Source organism: Prionailurus bengalensis, chromosome D4 (genome assembly GCF_016509475.1).
Source record: "Prionailurus bengalensis isolate Pbe53 chromosome D4, Fcat_Pben_1.1_paternal_pri, whole genome shotgun sequence".
Taxonomy (NCBI): Eukaryota; Metazoa; Chordata; class Mammalia; order Carnivora; family Felidae; genus Prionailurus; species Prionailurus bengalensis.
In genome coordinates this window covers 2,218,339-2,243,341 of record NC_057359.1, presented here as the reverse complement: position 1 = coordinate 2,243,341, position 25,003 = coordinate 2,218,339, and the positions used below count along the sequence as shown (strand labels likewise).

The window sequence follows — 25,003 nt, the reverse complement described above, 5'->3', positions numbered from 1 at the left end:
CTTTATTTTCTCATCCTCCCAAGATGCAAGAGAAAATATTTACATTCCCTTTTTGCTGAAGCAGCAAAGCCATCAGGTTTCCCAATCTGGAAAGTCCCGATGTGCACGTTTGGGCCTATGCTGGAGACGCCAAAGTGAGAAGCATGGCCTGCGTCGGAGCAGAGTTTCCAGTGCCACGGCCGGTGTGGCGCGTCTGGGACATGTCTGAGCCCCGGCCGCCCTGGCTCTGAAAGGCCTAGAAGGAGCTGGAGGCGGCTCAGGAATGCTGAGATCCGGAGCTCCTCTGCACACTCACTGACCTGTTGCTACGGTGACGGTGACGTGCAGAAGCAGTGACACCCGCCTGAGCTGCAGCCCTGTCCACAGAAGGCAGAGAAGAGAGAGCTCAGCCCCGAGAGCCAAGAGCCGGATGGGAAGTCACCCCGTGTCCATGGACAGGTAAGAGGATGGAGATGATGTGGGATCTTCGTGCAGCACAGTGTTGTTCGGCCTTGCAAAATCAGGAAATCCTGCCATATGCTGTAGCATTTAAGAACGAGGTTTTCACTGGGAAATTTACACCACGTGTTACTGGTCCCACATATGCCCCAGTGCACAGAGGCCTGAGTGCCCCCAGACCCCTTGTGTTCTGAGCCTCCGAGCCCAGAGTCTGTGTCCCCATCAGACACATGGACGCCAAGGTAAGCTCCCCGATATGACACTTGGGTTACTTTAGTCTAAAAGCCAACCAATTTCTAGGCCAGCAGGTTGAATTTTTAAAATTTATTTGTTCAGTTGACCGGTTGTCTCTTCACCTAACTTTTAGAATTTAGTGATGGCGACAACTTCATCTCTTCTGAGGCAAATTACGTGTTTTTTGTCATTTGGTAATGAGAACAGTGTGGCTTATAACACTTCTGGCCTGAATGCTTACCAGAAGGATACAAACTAAGTTCAGCCCCAGTAATTAGGTCAGCCTTTACGGTTGGTTGCTGCGTTTGCCTGCTCCTCTTTGCTCGGCTCGATTTGATACTTTCGAATTTGTCTACGTTATTCAACATACGTTTTAAAAAAGCCATCCGTGTGTTTTTAAAATTTTTTAATGCTTATTTTTGAGAGAAAGAGAGACAGAGTCTGAGCGGGGAGGGGCAGAGAGAGAGAGAGAGGGAGACACAGAACCCGAAGCAGGTTCTGAGCTGTCAGCACAGAGCCGGATGCGGCGGCTTGAACCCATGAACCCCAAGATCATGACCTGAGGGGAAGTCTGACACTCAACCAACTGAGCCACCCAGACGCCCCAAGGCTGTAATCTTTTAAACCAGTTCTTGAAATCATCCACTCTTGTTATATCTGTAGGTTCAAATCTTCCAATAAAAAGTGTAGAATTTAGGGGCGCCTGGGTGGCTCAGTCGGTTGAGCATCCGATTCAACTCAGGTCATGATCTCACAGTCTGTGAGTTCGAGCCCGGCGTTGGGCTCTGTGCTGACAGCTCAGAGCCTGGAGCCTGTTTCAGATTCTGTGTGTGTCTCTCTCTCTCTGACCCTCCCCCGCTCATGCTCTGTCTCTCTCTCTCTCTCTGTCAAAAATAAAATAAACTAAACATTAAAAAATAAGTGTAGAATTTATATTCTTTTTATTACAGGAGTATGGGGCCCAGAGTCCTTGGAAGCCTGTATCTGAGAACCATCTGGATCATATTATACATTGATTTGTTCTTGGCTTTGAAAATGGTTTTAGTGTTGATGCAACCTCATTAAAAGTATCTGCTAAAACACTCTGTCTGGTACAGTCGATGTGCCTGGCTTTTGAAACCCACCCCAGCAACAAAAATGCCCTTTGCATAATGCCCCCATCAGCTTATGGTGCACAAAAATGAAATCACAGGCTCGAGTCGCAAATCAGTCATGGTAGCACCTGAAATCTTGTAAAGAGATGAAGAAAATAAGAATGTTTACTTCCTTGGCTATTTAAACTCACTGGTCCTTTCGAATGGATTTCCCCAACAGGACTCGGGGGACCGCAGCCCACCGGTTTGCTTGGTGATGTGAAGGGGAGAGTTCCTGCCTAGCTCTGGCCCTTCGGGGGGACGACCCAGCTGACAGACTGCGTCCCAGAGCCGGGCTCCTACGTTAGCTTCAGTGGCCAGTGCCCCGTTACGCCGAACGCCCTTGTAAAGGGAGGCTCCCCAAGTGCATGTAACACAAGTCTTCGCAGCAAGGCGGCGTGCAAGAGTTCGTCTCGTCGGAGGATCTTCGCGCTGTCCTTCCGGAGTAAAAGAGCTGAAGGCGCTTGGGTGGCAATTAAGCACGAACGCGCTCGGTTCCCGACGGGCCGAGCGTGCGCCTCTCACCCGGGGAAATCTCGCCCGGCGTCAGCGCTGCCCGGACCGGCAATCGGAGCTTCCGCGGCGCCGATGCGGGGCGGCTCTTCCAGGGCGAGAGGAAGCCCGCCGTGGGCTTGACCGGCAGGCACGTTTCTCGGGAGGATGAGGACGAAAGGCCGCCGGCCCCAGCCCGACGTTTTGCCGGTCAGGGTAACGGGTTACACTTCGAGCAGTTCGGAGGTTTCCAATCGGTGGAAGCGCTGAGAAAGGGTAGGTGTTGGGGGTGCGAGGGGAGGAGAGTCCATTCTTCACCGGGTCCTGTTTGCCGCCTCCCGACATTCCCCGCGCCTGGCCGCCCGCGGGCCCCGGACCGGAAGTGAGGTTGCCGGGCGGGCCCACGTGGGGAGAGGGGTCCCCTCTGCGAGGGTCCCTGTCGGTGAGCGTCCCCGTCTGGGAGGGTCTCTGTCGGTAAAAGTTTCGTCACCCGCGCCCGGGAATGATGGTGAAAGTATTTTGCACACATGCAAACAGGAGGCCGTCCGCCTGCTTGCCCGCTTTCTCCTGTCCCCGTGGAACCCGCAACAGGAACCTCTGAGGCCTGTGCAAGCCCGCGAAGCAGTCGTTCGACGCAGGGGCCTCACGGACCTTCCCTGGTTTACACTTGCACAGGTTGGGGTTGTACGAACCACCCCTCTGCCTGAATCACCTGTTTCTCTGAAGCCACGTGAAGAAGCCCATCCCGTGAGGAGTGTGCCCAGTAGCACGGCTGGTGTCCCGCTCTGTCGTTTTTCCAGGGTTCCGCGCCTGGCCGGTGGGTGGTGCCGCCCGGGCGGGGCGCCCTTCCTTCTGTGCCGCGACTACACTGCCAACCAGAGGCTACCAGGAGCGCGTGTGTTGAAGCCTGAGGCCCAGAAGTAGCCTCGGGCTTTTTTTTTTTTTTTTTTTTGGGCCCACACCGTGCTTTCAAAGAAAATGTAAATAGTTCTAACGTGTAAAATTTGAGAGACGTTCACATTAAAAACGTCTGGATGCTGGCTTCTCCAGAAGGAAAATCAGTAGCTCCAGCCCTCCGGCATGGCAGGAGCTTCTGGGCCGAAAAATGACCTGATGGGTTGGTCATGAGCTCTCTGTGCACCCAGGTCTTTCCAGGCCCGTCCACGGGCTCACCACCCAGGTCGCGTGGCCACCCTGCTCTAGAGAAACGAGGTGGCCTGGTTCTCAGAGCAACGCCCGAGTCTTGGTGAACCTGGACCACTGTGCTGCCTGAGCGTGGAGCTCCCAGCCTTCCATGAGTCCCCAAGCTTCACAGACAGAGCCTTTGGCTCCCTATTGTCTTAATTTAAAAGATCAGTGTTGGAGGAATTTCTCCCAGAGGCAAGCCCAGCCAAGGATACAAGACAACAGAGAGGCGGGGCCTGGGACAGGAGATGCAACAACTTCGGGGTCGTGTTGTCTGGGGTAACAGATGTCAGCTTCTAGAAAGTTCTCCCATAAATTTAATGGGGGGCATGCGCGTTTAGAGAAAACAGTATTTACTGACATCACTTCAGCTAAGTGTTAGGAAAAAGTAAGAAATACAGTTTCTTACAAGATATTCGTACATTGAGCAACGGGCTTGAATATTATAAGAATTTAGAATTAAAGTTATTCCTTGTGTGTAAAGTGATTCCTTGTGTGTAAATGATGACCATTAAAAAAAATTAGAAGCATTGATTAAACTATGTTATTTTACAGGATTTATTCAGCACGTTAAAGGGTTTGAAAGACCAATATATTTTTGCTGTTGACCTAAAGAGAAAAGACAAACGTTAATAGTGATTCACTTTTTGAAATGAATCTGTTTTGTTCTTTTTTTTTTTTTTTTTTCAAATTTTTATTTAAATTCCATTTAGTTGGCATACAGTGTGATAACTGGTTTCAGGAGTAGAATTCAGTGATTCATCACCTACATACAACACCCAGTGCTCACCTCAACAAGTGCCCTCCTTAGTGCCCATCCCCCATCCATCCCACCCCCCCCCCACCCTCCTCCCTCCCATCAACCCTCAGTTTGTTCTATATCTTTAAGAGTCTCTCATGGTTTGTGTCTGTTTTGTTCTTAATTAAAATTTTTTCCTTCATGACACCAAAAACAAAGGTAACAAAAGCAAAATTTTTTAAAGAGTGGGATTATAGCAAACTACAGATCTTCAGCACAGCAAAGGAAACTGTCAAAAAAATGAAAAGGCAACCTGTTGAATGGGAGAAAATAGTTGCACATCATACAAGGATTTAATATACAAAATATACGAAGAACCATACAACCCAGTAGAAAAAAATCCAATTAAAAAATGAGCAAAGGACCTGAATAAACATTTTTCTCTGTAAAAAAATTTTTTTTAACGTTTATTCATTTTGAGAGTGTGAGTGGGGGAGGAACAGAGAAAGCGGGAGACACAGAATCCAAAGCAGGCTCCAGGTTCCGAGCTGTCAGCACAGAGCCTGACATGGGATTCGAGCCCGTGAACAGTGAGATCATGACTTGAGCCAAAGTCAGATGCTTAACCCACTGAGCCACCCAGAAGTCCTCACCGGGAAGATGGGCTCTGCCAGAACCCTGCGTGGACCTCCTTGTCCCAGGGTTTCCCGCCTTCCCTTTCCATATGACTATCCATATTCAAGAAGAGAAAATAAGCAATTTAATAACTGCTTTGGTGGACGCTGGTGTACCGCCCAATCTCCCTCCCAATCTGGCCATAACTCCCCAGCTGCTGAGAGTACCTCCCTGCTGTCCACGGCTCCCAGACAGTTCCCTCCTCAGGAACTGCCCTCTGCAAAGGACACTTCCCCATCTGAGGTCACCACCACTCCTCCCTGGAAGGTGCAAGCCCCAGATCCCTTACCTCATGGCATGTCGTCTCAGAAAGGCCATCCCTGCTCAGAACTGGGCTCACTGAGGCTGCTGCTGCACCAGCATCACAGCCAACTCTGCCCTCACTCCCCTAAAAGGTGTCTCCCCAGAGGGCACCTTAAAAGATCTCACCGGCAAATCTCCCTTCGGACTCTGTTCTCCATGGAATCCCAACAACAGCTTGGTTTCTGCCACCTCATTTTTTACAAGAGTGATGCAAATCTATCAAAATGTCTTGTCATAAACACTCATGTGACGGTGGCGAGATTTTCTCTTACAGGGTGGTATTAACTGACATTGACAGAGGGAAGCTATTTTTGTTCAACGGTGACAAAATTCATGAGATATCCAAACAGCAGTCAATTTCCTGGAAACAAAAATTATAAAATTAATTATTTTGAAGCATAATTGTCTGTTTTTGTCAGGTTCTTAATTACTTGAAATTTATGGCCATTAAATTCAAGGGGCTTGATTTTGACAAGTCACGTTTCCCTTTCCAGGGTGCTCGGAATGAAGAGTAATCTTGCCCTCACGTGCACTGTGAGTGGTCTTCGTCCAAGCCAGGCTGTGTCCACAAGCTTCCAGCTGACATTTGGAAGAAAGATACGCTTCTTCTGAGCTGATTTTGGAGGTAAGGCATTCTGGGTGCATCTGAGCGGCCCGGGCAGGGAGTGGGGTGAGGGACGGATGCAGAGACAACCTGGTCCCCATCTGCGCCTGACAACATCCTCCATGCCGCACTCATTCTAGAATCCATTTCAAGGTAGTGCCACTGGAGATCCAAAGGCAAGCTGAGGGAATGAGTCAAAGTGCAGTGATTTGGTGAAGAAGATGCATTTTCCATTTCTTCTGGCTGGCCAAAGCTGCACACCCTTGCAAAGCTGTGTCCCCAGGGCCCCGAGTGGAGTGTGCTCCCTTCTCAGAGTGGCACCTGCTGAACTAGAGACAGAGGCGATCGTCACCACTGGTCTGACAGGCACTTCTCCAGACCAGATTTTCCTGACCTCCGCTAGTCTAAGTAGATGATTCGGGTCACAGTAAGGGTTTCCAACAGTGCGTGGGCTTCCTCCAGGAATGTGGCAGGGAGTTCGGCATTTCTTTACCCCGAACCCCTTGAAGAAAGTCACCAGTGGGTCAGTGAGAGCCATGTGACCAGCTCACACTCTGCAAAAGAAGCCAGGAGGGCAGAAAGCAAGCCATGTATCAGTGGCACAGAGTCACAGTGAGTGGAGACAGGCTGTTGTGTGAGTCAGTCCAGATCAGCAGAACTCTGCTGTGAAAGAAGGAAGGAGGGAAGGAGGGCAGAAGGAAGGAAGGAAGAAGGAGGGAAGGGAGGAGGGAAGAAAGGGCAAACCGTTGCCAGTATTTAAAAAAAAAATCCTGCATTTTGCCACCTATAGGAGGCATACTTGAAGTAAAAATTGTAAGTGTAAGAGAACAAACTGAGGGCTGCTGGAGGGGACGCTGGGGGAGGGGATTGGCTAAAGGGGGGATGGGCACTAAGGAGGACACTTGTTGGGATGAGCACTGGGTGTTGTATGTAAGTGGTGAATCACTAAATTCTGTTCCTGAAACCATTATTACACCACTATATGTTAACTAACTTGGATGTAAATTTAAAAAATAATCATTAAAAAAAATTGTAAGTGTAGGGGCACCTGGATGGCTCAGTCGCTTAAGCATCCCACTCTTGATTTCAGCTCAGGACATGATTTCACAGTTCGTGAGTTCGAGCCCCACGTCAGTCTCTGTGCTGAGTGTGCAGGGCCTGCTTGGGACCCTCCTTCTCTCCCTGTCTCTGCCTCTCCCCTGCTCATGCGCGCACACGCACTCTCTGTCTCCCTCTGTCTCCCTCTCTCTCCCTCCCTCTGTCTGCCTCTCTCTCTGTCTCCCTCAAATAAAGAAATAAACTTCAAAAAATTTGTAAGTGTAATGGAAAGGAAATGTGCCCTGCGGGTGCTGACGGAAAGCACCAGGGAAGATGTGTTCTTACAAGGGTCCCTGGGAGACAATGGGCATCGTGATGATGCAGACGGATGGAATATTTGAAATGATACTGAATTCTTTCGGCCTCAGAGACATGAACAGTCCACTGAATAATGATGGTGCCTATTGTACCGTCCCGATGACAGGAGACCCAGCCTTGGTGCGGCGGTGATCCCCCAGAATAAGCCCATAAGCCAAGGTAGAGTTTAGCGTCAGGCCAAGGACGCTGGTGGGAATCCGAGATGTGCGGGTCTCACGGGAAGCCCGCAAGCTTCACCCTGCCTGACCCAGCCTCTGGGCATAAGCTTAACTTGCAACAGGCCCGGACATTCCGCAGATGGGAACGGAAACGTTTCCCGTGGTGTGTGATCTACTTTACCAAGTGTGCCGACGGCCAGGTGCACACAGTGAGGTGCGTCCGTGATGGGCTTCCTCTTTCTCCCCGTGCCCACTCTTGTCCCCTCCCTGATTTAGCCCCGGCTCAATACAGACATTCCCTCTGAGGATTGATTTTTAAACTGATACTATTATGTCCCCAAAAGACAACTGCAGAAAGATCAGCAGTATACCGAGAATAAACTGGCAGATTCCCTGATGACAGCTAGCTTCCATGATACAAAAAGTAAAGATATAGCTACGTAAGATAAATTGTCCACACAACTTAGAGATGAGGTCTCCTTCTAAAAGTGCCATTGTAACCACCCTAACCCATCACCTGTAACCGCGTAGCTATAGGCATTCGGGAATGTCCAGGTGTGTCCAAACGGCATAAATCCCGTGGAGGAGAAGCAGATGGCTTGGGCTCAAAGGTGACTGTCACTCAGGGACGCTGAAATCACATGTATGTTGCATCCTGTCTGAAGAGCCAGGATTAGGCAACGAGAAATAACTACCGGAACTGTGGACGGAGGGCCAACAAAGTCAGAACTTGCCCAAGTTCCAACCACATACAGAGCGAGGCTGTCCTGCTGGCAGGCACTTGAGGGCCCGGCACAGGAATAACTTACGCATCAGCCTCCGCAGGGCAGGGCTCTCAGCTTCTGGTTCAGAGTTGCGTCCTAAGGCTGCTTGCCACCTGGCAAGATGCCATCCGAGCATCTTACATGCATTTGTCTGCTACCCAAAACAGTCTCCTAAGAATAACTGGGCTTCCAGTCCTGAAGGGAGAATGTGTTGAAGAGAAGAACTGAACTTCTGTCCCTTACTCACTGGGACAGTAATAAACTGGTGTTTTGGTTTATACATCAGTCTCTTGAGAGTTTGGTTAACTTGAGTTTAACTATAGATGCCATCCTGGAGTAGAGGCCCTACCAGGGAGCCAGTTCCTAGGAGAACACTGCACTCACCTTCTTTGGCATCAGAGAGGGGCCGAGACTTTAACACTGATGAAAATGACAGAAAATTCAGAATCAGCCCTCCGTCAATACCCCGAAGATCCTCCCTGTATATCATTTTCCATCAGAAACCGTTTTCTCCAAGGAAGAAAGTTCCTACACGTTTTGTTTTCTGGGTCACCCTCAGCACAAGCCTCTCCTTCAGAACTAGATATCCCGGAGGGAGGATTTAGTAATACACAGAGGCCCTCGTTCCCCTTGAAAAAAACTGTCACTTATTTTATTGTAAATTATCCAAATCATAGTTTAATTCATTTCAAGTCGCCAGTAGCAATATTGCAAACTATTCTGCCTGAGCGAGTATACACAAAGTATGGATTCATGAGTTCATCAAGATAAGCTTCAGGATCAGTAATAATACCAGAAATAAGGAACTTATTTTAAATAATGACCATAGTTTCTGGAACTCTCCTCACCTTGTATTTGTCTAAAAAGCTTTTATTTCCACCCACTGAATTTTTAATACTCAACATTGGTACAAAACAGTTCTTCCAGATATGGCTCTTTCAAAATGATTTTATTATACATTTAGTTCTCCTAAAATGTGCCCAATTGACAAACTACAGATGTCTCAACTCTAAATGTGTAAAGTTGAAAGTTTATTAGAAAATTAAGTTTGGGGGCACCTGGGTGGCTCAGTCAGTTAAGTGTCTGACTCCAGCTCAGGTCATGATCTTGTGGTTCATGAATTCGAGCCCTGCATCTGGCTCTGTGCTGACAGCTCAGAACCTGGAGCCTGCTTCGGATTCTGTGTGTGTCTGTCTCTCTGTCCCTCTCATTCTCTCTCTCTCTCTCCCTCTCTCTCTCTCTCTCTCTCTCTCTCTCTTTCAAAAATCAATTAACATTAAAAAATTAAAAAATAAAAATAAATAGGGGTACCTGGATGGCTCAGTCAGTTAAGCATCCGACTTCAGCTCAGGTGGTTAAGCCTCAGACTTGGGCTGAGATCATGATCTCGCGGTTCATGGGTTCGAGCGCCGCACTGGGCTCTGTGCTGACAGCTCAGAGTCTGAAACCCGCTTCGGATTCTGTGTCTCCCTCTCTGCCCCTCCCCAGCTCGAGTTCTGTCTCCCACCCCCTTAAAAATAAATAAACATTTAAAAATAAAGGGAAAAAAAGGAGATAGGTTTAGGCAGATCATTAGCCCTGAGGGCCTGGGTCAGAGCTACAAGCCTTGAAAGGACTGTGAAACCATGAGATTTGAAAAAAGGAAGGAAAAAAAATGTGCATTCCAGAGCTTATCTGGTCAACTGTTTACAAATATAGCCTTGGATCATGAACTTGACTGCAGCTTTGTCTGGTAGAGTTGTACGCACTCAACGAATGTTCATTGGGCATCTGGGGGGTGGGGGGGCCCGCAGGCCAGTCTCAGTCCTTGCCTTCCCCACGCTTTAACTTTAGGGGAAGAGACAAAAAATGACAAACATGAAGTCGTATAAGGCCAGAGCTGTGAACAGAAATCTGGCAGTAGGGAAACCCAGGAGTCAGGCGGAGGTGACCTCTGGCAGAGAGCTAAGTGAGGAGCCCCCCCACATCGAGCAGAAGAGGAACAAATCACAGACGTAATTCTAGGTTTTCTAGTTACTACATTGTGAAACTAAAAAGAAACAGGTGGGCTTAGTTTTAATACTGTAGAGACACCTGGGGGGGGCTCAGTGGGTTAAGCAGCCAACTCTTGATTTCGGCTCAGGTCACGATTTCACGCGGGATTGAGCCCCGTATCGGGTTCTGCGCTGACAACGTGGAGCCTGCTTGGGATTTTCTTTCTCCCCCCACCTCTCTCCTCCCCTCCCCCACTCACTTTTTCTCTCTCAAAATAAATACATAAACTTAAAATTTTTTTATTTAATACTGTATTCTATTTAACCCAATATACCAAAATGTTGTTGTTTTAACATGTAATTGACATAGACAATTTTATTGAGATTTTTGCTAAGTGAACATGATTGCAACTGATCGAAATGGACCACAGCATAGCATTAATCCAGGGGAAGTGGGTTTTATCGGTGCTTTTGGTCAGTTAGGATTTGGAGAAACCATTCATCTTTCTTTTGAGACTCTTTTCCTAAGGTACAGGGCAGAAGGATTCCTGATTAGGATATTTGGGAATATCTTGCATGAATTATTTTAGAATTACTTTTTTGGAAACTTGTAATTTCTAGTATTAATAAACAAAGCCTGCGTTATGTCCCTCCCCCCCCCCTCGAGAATTTGTGCTCATAAAATATGTGTACACTGGAAAGGAAGTAGGAAGCAGAAAGTTAGATGCTGTGGGACAGATGGGCCGTGTACAACTAACAATACACACAGGTCCCGTCTTCTGTGAATGCCCATCAATAGTTCAACAGAGCATCTTCAGAAGAGGTGCCTGATGGACTTGGTGGCTGCCACTAACCGTGGGCACAGAGGACCATAGCACGTGTGCTAAATGGCACTAAGTCACGCTGGCAAGAGACCAGGTAGCCCATCTCCCTGGGAATCCGTCCTGTGACAGACGAGTAAGTGACACGCAGGAGCACTAGAAGGCACTGTTTCCCAAATAGAAGGAGACAAATGACCTGGACCCTTGCTGAAATTACAGATTTGGGGCCGAAGCCAGCGAAATCTTGCTTGAGTAGCCATTGTGGATTGAAGTGAAAATTTTAGTGCCAAGAAGGAAGAGAAGAAACCTGGGGTTCTAGGTGCTGCCCTCCCCTCTCTCCTCCCTCTGCCCCTTGTACCTTCCAGCTGCTTCCCTGCCCGTTTACAGCACGGGAGACATGGGGACTTCTTGGCTAGGGCAGATGCTTCTTCTGTTTCTTGGCTACAAGGGATCCTGACCCCAGATTTCAGAGTCCACCTTCTGTTGACAAAGAAAACTACTTTCTCATTGGCTGTATGTCAGCGATTATCAAAGTGAGTGCCTTGGGACACTGTGAAATGCTTCAACAGGAAAAGTTGCCATGGCTCTTAGTTTCTGTGAGATGGTCATCTATGTAGCAGGCTGTCTGGGATCCAGGACGTGCTGCACTCCTCTGTCTCATGTGTTGAAACATGGTGTAATTAGAAAATGGAAAAGACACGAGCAGACACGTCCTGAGGATGAAAGCAAGACGACAAATAAACCCAACACCATCCATCATGAGGGAAATGCAAATTAATACCATGTGGGCTATCACTACAGACCTAACAGAGAGGCTGAAAGGACAAACACCACCCACACCAAATGCTGGTAAAGATGCAGAGAATCACTTGTATATGCTGGGGGGATGTGAATTTACGCAGTCTCTGGAAAAGTGTGGGAGCTTTTACATAACTAAACACACGATCCCCACATGACCCAAGCAAACAGATCCTTGGACATTTATCCCAGAGAAATGCAGGTTTATGTCCACACAGAATTCTTTATGTAAATGTTCAGAGCAGCTTTATTCATAACAGCCAAAAAGTATAAACACACCAAATGTCCTTCGGTGGGTGTCAAGTCACACAGACTCTGGGAGGTCCATACCATGAAATTATACTCAGCGATCAAAAGAACTATTTATTTATGCAACAGATTACAAGGAGTTCTGAGTGGGAAAACATCCATTCCCAAAAGGTTGCTGTTAAAAGACAACTGAGTAAATTTTAAAGATCTTATTGGCTTTATTCAGTGATTCATGAATTGACCAGCATCCCATTGAGCAGATACAAAGGAGATCCACGGCAGACGGGGTACAAAATGGAAGACTTTTACAAACAAGTTACTAGCAGAGTGGACTGTTTTAGGCAAGGCCACCTTCCTTTGAGGGAAGGCTGAGGGTCTATCAGGCAGATGACCTCACTAGTGCTGACCAGGTAATCCCAGACTGACTGGTTAAGATTATACTCCTGGGGGCTGCCAGGGTGGCTCAGTCAGTTAAGCCTCCAACTCTTGGGTTTGGCCCAGGTCTGATCTTATGGTTTTGGGAGTTCGAGCCCTGTGTCAGTCTCTGCGCTGATAGCATGGACCCTGCTTGGGATTCTTTCCCCCTCTCTCTCTGACCCTTCCTCACTTGCATTGTCTCTGTCTCTCTCAAATAAATAAATAAACCTAAAAAAAAAAAAAAAAAGATTACACCCCTGGGAGAGGCTGAAACCTGTTATGTTAGGTATTAAGTCTTGGTTTGGTGACTCCATTTTGGGCCTGTTTTCTCTTTTTAATAATACCTTATGATTCCATTTATATATCATTGTTAAAATGTCAAAACTATAGGGAAAGAGAAAAGACTGGTGAAGAGGAGTGATGGCCCAGGTTAGGGATAGGGTGGGGAGGACGGGGAGGACCCAAGAGGGTCTTGTGGTGATGCAAACGCTATGTCCTGACTATCAATGTCAATGTCCTGGTTAACATTGTCCTGGACTTTTGGGTGATGTTACCCCCCGGGGAAATTGGGTGATGGGTGCTCAAGATGTCTCTGTACTATTTCATACAACTGCATGTGTAGAGTTTTCTTTACTTTAATGAGATGCTGTGTAACTGTAGATGTCTTATGCACCCCAGCCCGTCCACACACGTGTGTCTGCTTACCCTCATAGACATTCCAATTTCTGAACTCTTCTACGTGACAGTTAAATGGCCCAATGATTAATTCACCACTTAAAAGTTGTTATTAACTGCTGTTTGTCAAAAGACTATCATTTTTATTCATTCCCGCTTCTACATGTCACCAAGGGCACACAGCCAAAAGTTCTGTCTAACCTATTTTAGTTCTATCTAAGCAACATTTATGGTGGGAAATGAGGATTCTGAGATGGCTTTGCTGAAACGTGTAGGATACAATAAGTAGAAGACGTAGGTGGGCAAAGAGACTCAGAGGCTGGGAAATGGTTGCCCCCAAAGCAATGACTGTAAATGAGATATTTCAAGGAGGCAAGATTGCTTCAGTGACAGTGTCTACAATTTGCAAGCCAGTGCAACCGGGGAACCAAGGATTGAGCAGTCTGGAGGCTCACGCATGTGAGCGACAAAGAATAAGGCCCCCATGTGTAAGCGAGGAGAACCACGGCATAAATGCTATCTTCCACTTCATCTTTCCCGGAAACACAAAAGACCCAAGTCAAAAAACGAATGTACGGCCAGTGCACTGAGCAAGCTGGCTCCGCAGCTGAACAGGCCGTAGGTGCTCCCGGTGAGTCACAAATGAATAATGGAACACTTGAAAGGCTAAGACATTTGTATAATTATGGAGCCTGCTGAGGAAGGAGCAGCTGTAATGAAAGCCACAGGGAAAATGCAAAACACAGCATTCTGGGTAATCCTCTAATCACATTTTTTAACAAGAGAAAAGCCCTTTCAGGCATGTACCTTTCATTCCCCTAGAAGCTCATCCCTGGATTTCCAAAGAAGAAAATTAAATCCAATGAATATTCTTTAGAATTTTTCTTTACTCATTTAGAAAAACAAACAAAGAATAAATATTCCAGGAAAAAAAACAAAAACAAAAAAACATCAAGTTCTACAGTTTCCCGTAAAAGACTCTTTTCTTCATCCTGAGCTCAGAGCTTTCTGATCTAGAAACCAGTATGATTGTCCTCTCCAAGGCAGACCAGGCCCAGTGGCCTTGGACACCCACTGCTCTGGGACAGCGTGCCCCACGCTTGCTCCATGGCCACCATTTCCACTCAGCACTAGCTGGGCAGAGTCACTCCATTCACAACTTCGGATAATATTCAAATCATGTGTCACTTAATGCAAAGCACAGTATGGGCTCCTGATTTCTCACATTCATTCTCGACATCCCATGCAAACAATTTTAACTGAAAGGAACAACATTGCAAACATGCACCATCTTCTCCGTGAGTTACCCCAGTACTTCCCCCATCTTCCTCCTTGACCCAGTTATGGATTGCTGCAAAACTTACTGTGATAAAACAACATCCTCTCTATTATGCCCCTTGGATTCTGCACTCAGGAATTTAGCCAGACCCCAGCGGGATGGTTTGATTGCTCCCTGGAGTCTGGAATCCCCAGCTAAGAGGACCGAAACGACAGAGGCTTCTTTCCTAACTTATCCGGCACCTAACCTGGGATGACCCAAAGGCAGGCTCACCCAGGCCTGGAGCTCTTGCACGTGGCTTCTCTGTGAGGCTTGAGTTTTCTCCCAGCATGGCTGCTTCAGGTGGGGTAATCTTCCTACCCAGGATCCCCCTTTCAGCGGGGTGGTCTACGTTCCCCCTTTGCTCATGGCTGCTTTGACCAACAGAATGTGGTGGAAGAGACCCTGTGTGACAGGAGGCCATCCTGCATCAGCCGGCTTCCACACTACCCTCTAACTGACCACACATACAGGGACCAAACAAGCTGGCCCAGACTGGATGGCCAGTCCAGATGACGCAGTAATCAGATGTATGGTAATCAGGTGGTTGTGGTTTGAAGCCACCATTCGCTGGTGGAAGCTAATGGATATGCATATGTGTGGGTCGGTACTTTATGGTGTCAATGGCTTTTCCAGAGTTTAAGCATCATGCAGGCAGGCACCAGGTGCACTGTGCTCGCCATCTTGTTGCTGGTGTTTAAAACAGCACCTGACACAAGTGGATTCTCAGTAATGATTTACTGTTGAGTGAATTAAGTAAACAGTCATGAGTCTGCACCGGGCCCGTCCCTATACTGTCGTAATCATGGCTATATGTGGTGTATTGACCTGACTTCTAGATGAAACCCAGAAAATTCATATATGGCCAGGGGACCAAACTCAATGACATTTACTTTGACAATATAAAAATAAGTGCATACTTATGTTGGGAATGTTCTGGAACAGAGCTAGTGGATCTTACACAGCTATAGATTTATAAACATCAGTGAGTTGTACCCTGGAAGTGGGTGAGTTTTATGGTATGTAAACCATACCAGCTGTTAAAAATGGGGCAAAAAAATCTATCACTAAAAAAATAAATGCTATTTGGAAGAATGTGGGACACACAAGGCCGGGAGAAAGATGGAGGGAAAGACAGGGTTTGGAGACCTGCTTGTCTCAGCAATTCCTACCATCTAAAGTTGATCCAATAAGAAATTCAAGTTCAAGCAACCACTTAAAGCTAAATATGAACCTATAAGAGCACTGACTGTGATAATGTACCTAAAATAATCCAGAGGAAGGAGAGAGGAGTGCATATTAGCTAAACCTCCATCTTCCATAACAGAAGGTCATCACAAAACAAATCAAGGTTGAAAAATGGAGAAACTTTATAATTTGAAATTTTGTTTAAAAAATTTGTTTAATGTTTATTCATTTTTGAGAGAGAGAGAGAGACAGAGCACAAGCAGGGGAGGGGCAGAGAGAGAGGGAGATTCAGAATCCAAAGCAGGTTCCAGCTTCTGAGCTGTCAGCACAGAGCCTGACACGAGGCTCGAACTCATGAAGGGCGAGATTATGACCTGAGCCTAAGTCAGATGCTTAACCACTGAGCCACCCAGCTCCCCAATATAGTTTGGAATTTAGAAGTAACCACCGAGAAACTAAAAACAGTAATGCTTAAATTTCTGCCTTTAGGAAATGTCCCACAATTCCTGGACTAAATAATAGTTGGTACTTTTGTGGCAAAAAAGATGCTGAAAATTCTATATCACAGAGGTGCCTGGGTGCCTCAGTCAGTGAAGCGTACGACTTCAGCTCAGGTCATGATCTCACAGTTCGTGGGTTCGAGCCCCGTGTCAGGCTCTGTGCTGACAGCTCAGAGCCTGGAGCCTGCTTCGGATTCTGTGTCTCCTTCGCTCTCTGCCCCTGCCCTGCTGGCGCTCTGTCTCTTTCTCTCTCTCTTAAAAATAAACACTAAAAAAAGGAAGAAGATGACGCATCCTATTCTTACTGCCCTGTGTGCGCACACGCTTGTCCATGTGTGTGCTTGATGTTTTAAGTAATTCATAATATCAAAAGGAAAACTCGCCTTGAGGAAAAAACCACAAAGAATCCCCTCATATATTTATTGTGACCCATTAATTCTCAGCACCAAAATTCAAAACTAAAACATTTGTCACAAGCAAGTTTTCCACCAGGACAGTGAGCCCTTTCCAGGAGGCAAGTTGTCGTAAAAAGTACAGCACTTTAAAAAAAAAAAAAAAAAAGTACAGCACAGCCACTACATCTGCAGGTGCGTGTACGGCCAGCTTCACACACAGACTCAGGAAGAAGAAGTCTAGGAGTTAGGATGTGTTCAAGAAAAAATATTGACTTTTCCATCTGTCTAGGAATCTGGAATTGTATTGGCTGAATAACAAGTATCTAGTCTCAGGAAAACGAAAGCCATGTTGCTGCACTCTTTAAAATGTGTCCCGCTCAACCCAGGTGTCTGTGGTCCTCGAAATATTACCAAGACCAGACCCGATGGCAAGGCATCTGGTGAGAAAAGATAGATGGCTTGAATTTAATTCCAAACATGGGGAATCCCCAAGGGTCCCCGTATAAAAGAAAGCAGTAGTGTTACAAAATCTAATAAAATGATTTGGTTTCAGGAAACGTGCAAAAATGTGAATTGTGCCTAAGATAGCCTTCCTCAGCAGTGTCCTAGAAGATGAGACACCCTGGAATACTCTTTATTTTATTTTATTTTATTTTATTTTTAATGTTTATTCATTCTTTTTTGAGAGGGAGAGACAGAATGCGAGCAGGAGAGGAGCAGAGAGAGAGGGAGACACAGAATCCGAAGCAGGCTCCAGGCTCTGAGCTGTCAGCATAGAGCCCAACGTGGGGCTTGAACTCACGAACTGTGAGATCATGACCTGAGCCAAAGTTGGACGTTTAACCAACCGAGCCACCCAGGCGCCCCCCTGGAATACTCTTTAAAGACAGCCCTTCCGTAAGACAGTGGCCCCAGGATGTGTAAATCATTCCTCCACGGGTCACACCTTAAACTCAAATTTCTGGGCCTTCAGTGTCAATTTTATGTTAATGAGCTGGGAAGTAAGATTTCAAGCCCTTCAAGTATATATAAAATGCATTGCGATTGTATACGTGTTGCAATAAAGATGCCCTGATTTAAAAAAAAAAAAAAGTCCACCTGCCCTTGCCTGACACCCAAGGGAAGCAGAGGAATGGAGCTGCTGACCCGGGAGCAAGAGGTCAGCCGATCCGTACTTGCCTCTTGGGTTCAAATCCCCCGTCCTTTGCCTGCTGTGTGGCGTTGGATGGGTTACGTGGCCTCTCTGCCCTTCACCTTCCCCGTCTGTAAAGAAGAACGACAGCCCTCCTTGCGGCCGTGGTGGGGAGGAGCGAGATGCGGGCATAGTACTGGGTTCACAGGACGCGCCGTGAGCAGAGCTACGGTCATGAAAGCAGTGGCTCCTGGGGGCCCAAAGCTCTCTCCCTCATCACCTCTGATGCCCGGTACCCTCCGTGCAGCACAAAGGAGCGAGGTCATTCAGAGTATTTGCTGATGTCCTGGGGAAGGTCTCCACAGGCCCGCACCATGTGCAGAACCGAGCCAGTAAGCAGCCAATGGACGCTCCTTTTGAAAGATCACCCTGCGTCTCTGCCTTCAATGGCCTTAATTATTATTATTTTTTCACTATAAGGAGTGTGATAGTTAATTTTATCTGTCAATTCCACTGAAGTGTCCAGATACTTGGTTAAACATGATTCTGGGCATTTTCTGGGTGAGATGAACATTTAAATCAACAGACTAATAAGGCAGAGTGCCTTCCCCACTGAGGGCATCCAGTCGACGGAGGCCCGAATAGAGCACAGGGCCAAGGAAGGGAGAATTCCATCTCTCTGCCCGTCCTCCAGCTGGACACGGTCTTCTGCCTTCAGATGTGGACTCAGATGGGCACCAGCACCATCAGCTCCTGGGCCTCCAGTGTGCCAGTCACAGATCTGGGGACTTCTCAGCCTCCACGGTCACGTGAGCCAAATCCTTATAATAAATCTCTATTTGTATATCCTGTTGACCCTGTTTCTCTGGAGAACCCCGAGTAATACAGAGAAATAATACATATTAATGTTAAATATTTAACATACCAAAAAAAGCTATGGAAAAAACCCCCTGTAATCTCAATTCTCACAGATCACTAGGGACCTTTTGAGGTACTCTTCCCCAGCCCTTCTCCTATACAATGGCATGATACACAGCTTTGTGATCCCTTTTTTTTTTTTAATTTTTTTTTTCAACGTTTATTTATTTTTGGGACAGAGAGAGACAGAGCATGAACAGGGGAGGGGCAGAGAGAGAGGGAGACACAGAATCCAAAGCAGGTTCCAGTCTCAGCTGTCAGCACAGAGACCAACGTGGGGCTAGAATTCATGAACCGTGAGATCATGACCTGAGCCGAAGTCAAATGCTCAACCGACTGAGCTACCCAGGTGCCCCATGAGAATATGCTTTTTAAAACATTATTTTTTCCAAATGATAACTGATTCTTGTTATTTAAAAAAGTGATACAGAAAAAAAAAAAAAAACAAAAAAACAAAGAATACAAATATCATCCTGACTCCAATCAGCTCAAAGCAACACTAGGCAGCACCGAGAGAGTAACTTTCTACATGTGCCGAAAGGTAAACCAAAGGATGGGGAAAGAATTACAAACACGGCATTATATTATACATGTAGGGGCGCCTGGGTGGCTCAGTCGGTTAAGCGCCCGATTTCAGCTCAGGTCGTGATCTCACGGTTCGTGAGTTCGAGCCCTGCATCGGGCTCTGTGCTGACAGCTCGGAGCCTGGAGCCTGCTTCAGATCCTGTGTCTCCCTCTCTCTCTGCCCCTCCCCTGCTCGCACTCTCTCTCTCTCTCTTTCTCTCTCTCATAATAAATAAACATTAAAAAAAATACTATGCATGCAATTTTTAAGTAAAGTTGTCAAACTAAGTTTTCTGGAATTTAATGGAAGAAGATGAAACAAGTGAGGAGTTTCTGTGGGTTGAATAAATTTTCTTCATAAGAGAAATTCATTTCTTTTTTAAAATTTTTTTAATGTTTATTTATTTTTGTGAGAGAGAGACAGAGCATGAACGGGGGAGGGTCAGAGAGAGGGGGAGACACAGATTTTGAAGCAGGTTCCAGGCTCTGAGCTGTCAGCACAGAGTCCAATGTGGGGGTCAAACCCACGGACCATGAGATCATGACCTGAGCCAAAATTGGACGCTCAACCGAATGAGCCACCCAGGGGCCCCTTATGGATTTTTTAAAAACTTGTTTTCAATGTTTATTTTTTTGATAGACAGAGACAGAGTGTGAGCAGAGAAGGGGCAGAGAGAGGGAGACACAGAATCCAAAACAGGCTTCAGGCTCCGAGCTGTCAGCACAGAGCCTGATGTGGGGTTCGAACCCACTAAGGAGCTGAGGGAAGCCCTCACCTGGGGCTCTAGTCACAGCGAGGGGGACGGGGGCGGGGGGGGGGGGATGCGGGAAGGCCACGGGAACTGCCACAGACAGCAGGTTAGGGTCCTCTTGTTCTCTCTGTCACTGCAGAGAAGCCGACTCTCCGGGGAGGCGCTCTCGCAAGGTGTCTGGTCCCCTTGGCACCCAGCTGGCCACCTCATCCCGTGGCCAGGAGAGGCCCCAGGCCCCCGGGAGAGCTCAAGGAGCAGGCTCACGGTTGGGGAGGGTGCGGGGAGCGCACAGCAGCTCTCAGCCACTTGCTACACTTCCTGCTCGTCATGCTGCCTCGAGATGCGCTTTGTGAAGGGAGCCAGAAACAGAAGCCTCCGAGAAAACCCGCTGGGCTCCTGACAGGAGAGGCCCCAAGTGACTGCAGACCCCACAGACACCAGCAGGCGGGCCTTGTTCACACCCCCTTTCTGGAGATTTCTCTTCAGGGCCTCTGAACCAGCCACTTTGTAATCCTTGAGGAGGTTCCCAGTACACCCTGGGCTTTGGGCTCCCACTCTTTTTTTTTTTTTTTTATGTTTAGTTTTGAGAGAAAGAGAGACCGAGTGCAAGCAGAGGAGGGGCAGAGAGAGAGGGAGACACAGGATCTGAAACAGGCTTCAGGCTCTGAGCCATCAGCACAGAGCCCGACGCGGGGCTCGAACTCACGGACTGTGAGATCGTGACCTGAGCTGAAGTCGGACGCTTAACTGACTGAGCCCCCCAAGGCGCCCCTGGGCTCCCATCCCGAAGCCGTGTGCCTTTTGTGGCAGCCAAACGGCAGTCGTTTTGTGCTCTATTCTAAGCGCTGAATGGCAACTGCTCACAAGTTGGGTCCAAAGAAAACACTGTAGAAGTTCCTGGAAAATTTTGCATTAATTCTGGTACAGGGGAGCCTAGGTGGCTCAGTCGAGTGTCTGACTCTTGATTTTGGTTCAGGTCATGATCCCAAGGTTGTGGGATTGAGCCCTGAGTAGGACTGTGTGCTGAGTATGGAGCCTGCTTGAAATTCTCTCTCTCTCTCTCTCTCTCTCTCTCTCTCTCTCTCTTTCTCCTTCTGCCCTTCTCCCTCTCCCCTGCTCACACTCTCTCTCTCTAAAATAAAATAATAACAAATTAAATAAATAAATAAACAAAACTAGCAGACTTCAGAGTAGATGGCCCTCCATAATGTGGGTGGGCCTCGTCTGATCAGTTTTAGGTCTTAAAGACTAAAGTTCCCCAAGGAAGAGGGAATTCTGCCTTCAGACTCAAGATTGCAGCAGTCTTCCCCGGGTCTCCAGCCTGCCACTGCCCCGCAGATCTTAGACCTGCCGGCCAATTCCCCGAATGCGTCTCTTCCACTCTCTCTCTCCCTCCTCACCTCACTCCCTGTAGTTTTACGTATACACACAGTGTTGCTCCTGCTTCTCTGGAGAACCTCAGCCAACACCGCTTTCCTCAGCCAACTCATCTGAACACAGTGGCCGACACAGAGGTCTGTGCAGATGTCCTCCTGGGACGTTTCCACGGCCCGGGTCTCGGCGTGCACGTGCTCCCGACTGGCCCGGGGCCGGAGCTGGGGCAGGATCAGGGGGCTCCGGGAGGCGGGGGCCCAGACGGGCGTTTCCAGCCCCCAGGGCAAGCACAGAACGCCTGCCGGGCAGAAGGCGGGTGACATACTCTTTTTCCAACCACACATCCACTCTGAGGTAATACGATTTTAAAGCATAATAATATTGGAAGTTAATGCCCACATGACTGTTTTGGGGAACTTGAGCAGGAGTTACGGGAACCATCTCGTGAATAATTGAGAACTCCTGCCATCAGTCATCAATGCATTAAAAACTATGACATGAAAACCTTGTAAACGACTGGAGTTACTGCTTGGAATCAAGCCCCAGCAGCACCGCCCGTGCTGTCTGTCCTGCCTTGCCAACGTCACCGGCCGCCCCTCCTGGCTCTGCGCACCCACACCCCATCTGCAGCCACACTGGAGAGGTCCGCCTGTTTGTCCAGATGCTGAATCTGTGTGGTGGAAATCAGCGCACAGCGATGGCGTCGACTATGTGAGAAGGACCCCAGAGCGGGGATCATCGAGTGTCCGTGTCATGACGGGGACATCGCCCCCTGTTTGGCAACAGGGCTGAAATCTCAGTCGTTCAGATCCTGGAATGATCTTTTGTGACTACAACTCCTGTCGATACTAAGGCCACACGGGCAGTCACCAGCCTAAGCTGTCCCGACCTCACTGCCGCAGTTCAAACCCACCTGATAGAAACATGTGAACAGCCTGTGTCTCGACTACCACATGCCCTCGTCCTAAGTATAAAATGCACTGTTTTCTTGCTATACTGAATCGTTGGGCAAATCTGCTCGAGGAAAAGAAAACCCAATGTTAAAAAGCTTCCATCAACGCTGGGGGCTGCAACTTTCTGTCTGTAATCACATGTGTCACCACCAAGAGTGACATATTTACCTCCGTTTCTTGAACGCATTTGCCAAATATTATTATATGACCTTCCTAGGCCCTCAGCCGACAAACACCCTGCATTCAACCAGCCCTGGTTGGTCAGTTACTGTCTGTCATAAACAACAGCACGTGCTGTATTAAAGGATTTGCCTTTTAACTATCAATAGCTCCATACAGCTCAGTGTCCAACCCAGAATCAAAATAAGAGCTCCATCTACAATGATTTTTAAGAATGGTGTTCTCTTGGGGTGCCTGGGTGGCTCAGTCGGTTAAGCATCCAACTTTGGCTCAGGTCACGATCTCACAGTTCATGGATTCAAGCCTCATGTTGGGCTCTGCATTAACAGCGTGGAACCTGCTTGGGACTCTCTCCTCTCTGCCCCTCCCCCACGTGTGTGCTCACTCGCTCTCAAAAATAAATAAACACTTAGGAAAAAAAAATGGGGTTCTCTTTTCCTTTATATTTCATGGCTGTGACCTAGTAACATGCACGTGTGGAGGCACGAGCCAGATGCAGAACAAGGACATGACTTCTGAGGGTTTTACGAACGCACTTGTGGATGTGGGCAGGTGTGCTGATCAGAGGGTGCACAGTCTAACCCCTTTCCGGTTAGCCACGAGCCACAAACAGCATGTAGTAGGTCCATGCAGTTTGGGCGGGGGGGAGGGTGACATTTAAAAACCATCCCTGACCAAACTGAGGAGCAAAAGGCAGAGGAAACGAGGGAGAGAACAGAGAATCAGACATGAAGGGAAGAGGGACAGGTACCCAGGGCGACAAATGTGGGGACAGAAGGCTCTTCAGCTGTCTGAAACAAAGCTATGTGGTCAGTAACTGTGACGTGTCCGCCTTCCAGAGTTCTACAAATACGCCTCATGGCCCCGTTCTCGGACCTCTGACCCCACTCCCACGTGAGGGCCAGGACGGATCAGCGCAGCCCTGTGTGTGGTTCACGTCTTCCAAGGTTCACATCAGCTCCTCCAAGAGCTTCATGCCTCCGTGACGACGAATGTCACTTGGACATAAAGGGGGTGAGTGTATGATGCTTGGCCGCCATTCCCATATTCCCGAAACGTGCTGTTTCACGGACTGTCTGGTGCGTTTCGACAAGAATGATCTGGGAGAGGACTATGCACCTGATGTTCCTGCTGTCTCTGGAGAAGCCTGGGGGGGAGGAGGTGGGGTCGGGGGAGGCCCTCGAATCTACAGTGGGAGCAAACGGTAAGGCTGTCGGGTAACCGTGCAAATATCAGAACAAATCTTAATGCGACCTGTAAGCGTAAGGACAGAGATGAGAAGGAGCCGAGGGCAGTTCCGCCTGGCGCGGCTGCTGGGGTCACGCCCTTCTCCCCAGTAATGATTACATTCCAAGTCCCTTGTGGTGAAAACGAAAATACGACACATTCTGGGTGTCTGCTTGGCTTGGATAAGCTAGACCCAGATTCAGGAAAAGAAGTCTGTAGAACATGGAGTCATTAGTTACAAAAGGAGCAGAGAAAGATAAAAGTCAGGAGGCATCTGATGAAAACCCGTTGAAGTTCATCATGGAAAGTGCTAGATCAGGGCAAATCTCTATACCAGTGATTCCCAGACTTTAGCATCGGAATCTCCTGGGCTTGGCGCTGCCAGAGGAAAGGCAGAAGCCCAGTGAAATCTGTATTTCAGAGAAACAATGAATCATTTTTAGTATAAGTATGTCCCATGCAAAAATCGGGTTTCTCTAAAATTCAAATTTAACCGTGTGCCTTTATTTTATTCACCGTGCCTGGCAGCCTTACCTAGACCACCTGTTCAGACGCTGGTTTCTGGGCTACACACTCGGAGGTCGTGGCTCAGCAGATCCGGGTGGGGCCCAGGAATCTGCATTTCCAACCCTCTCGCTGGGGATGCTGACCCTGCTGGTCTGAGGATACACTTGGAGGATCACAGCCCCCAAAGCCCTCCCCGTGTGATGACGGCTGTGCACGTCTCTGGCCACCAGCTACAGGAGGGACGCTCTGGGGACACGGGCTGCGCATCCTCTGGTGCGTCATCTCCCACCTCCCCGGGAAGTGTGCGGCCCTCCGTGTTCAGGCAGGAGCGCTGGGCGCTCCCGTGAACCAAGAGGCAGGCCGGTTTTCTTCAACTGGGCCTCGGCCCATCCACGCCTGCTCTGCTTGGAGTGCTCAGTAGAGAAGCACGGGGCAGGCAGGGTGACTGGCCGAGTCGTGGCCAGCGAGACGCTGGATCCGCGTGCACCACGGGCGATGGTTCTCTCCCGCTGCCTTCCATGGGGGGTTTACCACAAGCCAGCCATTCTCATGTTGCAGGAAACACACTGTGCTTTTGACTGAGAGGCATTAGTACCTCGTCCACAGAGTGATTTAGTTATTGCTGAACATTTTATAATTTTTTTTAAGTTTATTTATTTTGAGAGAGAGAAAGAGAGAATGCGCCAGGGAGGGGCAGAAAGAGAGGAGAGAGGGGGGAGACAGAGAATCCCAAACAGGCTTCACGTTCAGCAGCGAACCCAACTCGGGGCTCGAACTCATGACCGCAAGATCGTGACCTGAGCTGATGTTGAGTGGGACGCTTACCCGACTGAGCCACCCAGGTGCCCCTTACTGCTGAACATTTTAAATTGCAGCATGAAATTATGAAATTAGAATTTCATTTTAAACGTATCGACATCT

General features: G+C 48.1%; 1 long non-coding RNA gene across 1 annotated transcript; it reads left to right on the top strand.

The window, feature by feature from the left end:
• On the top strand, window positions 1-23,832 carry LOC122475064. Its single transcript, XR_006295081.1, has 4 exons — window positions 1-438; window positions 1,987-2,573; window positions 5,694-5,824; window positions 23,188-23,832. It is a non-coding gene; the product is annotated as an uncharacterized LOC122475064 (long non-coding RNA).
• The last annotated feature ends 1,171 nt before the right edge of the window (window positions 23,833-25,003 follow it).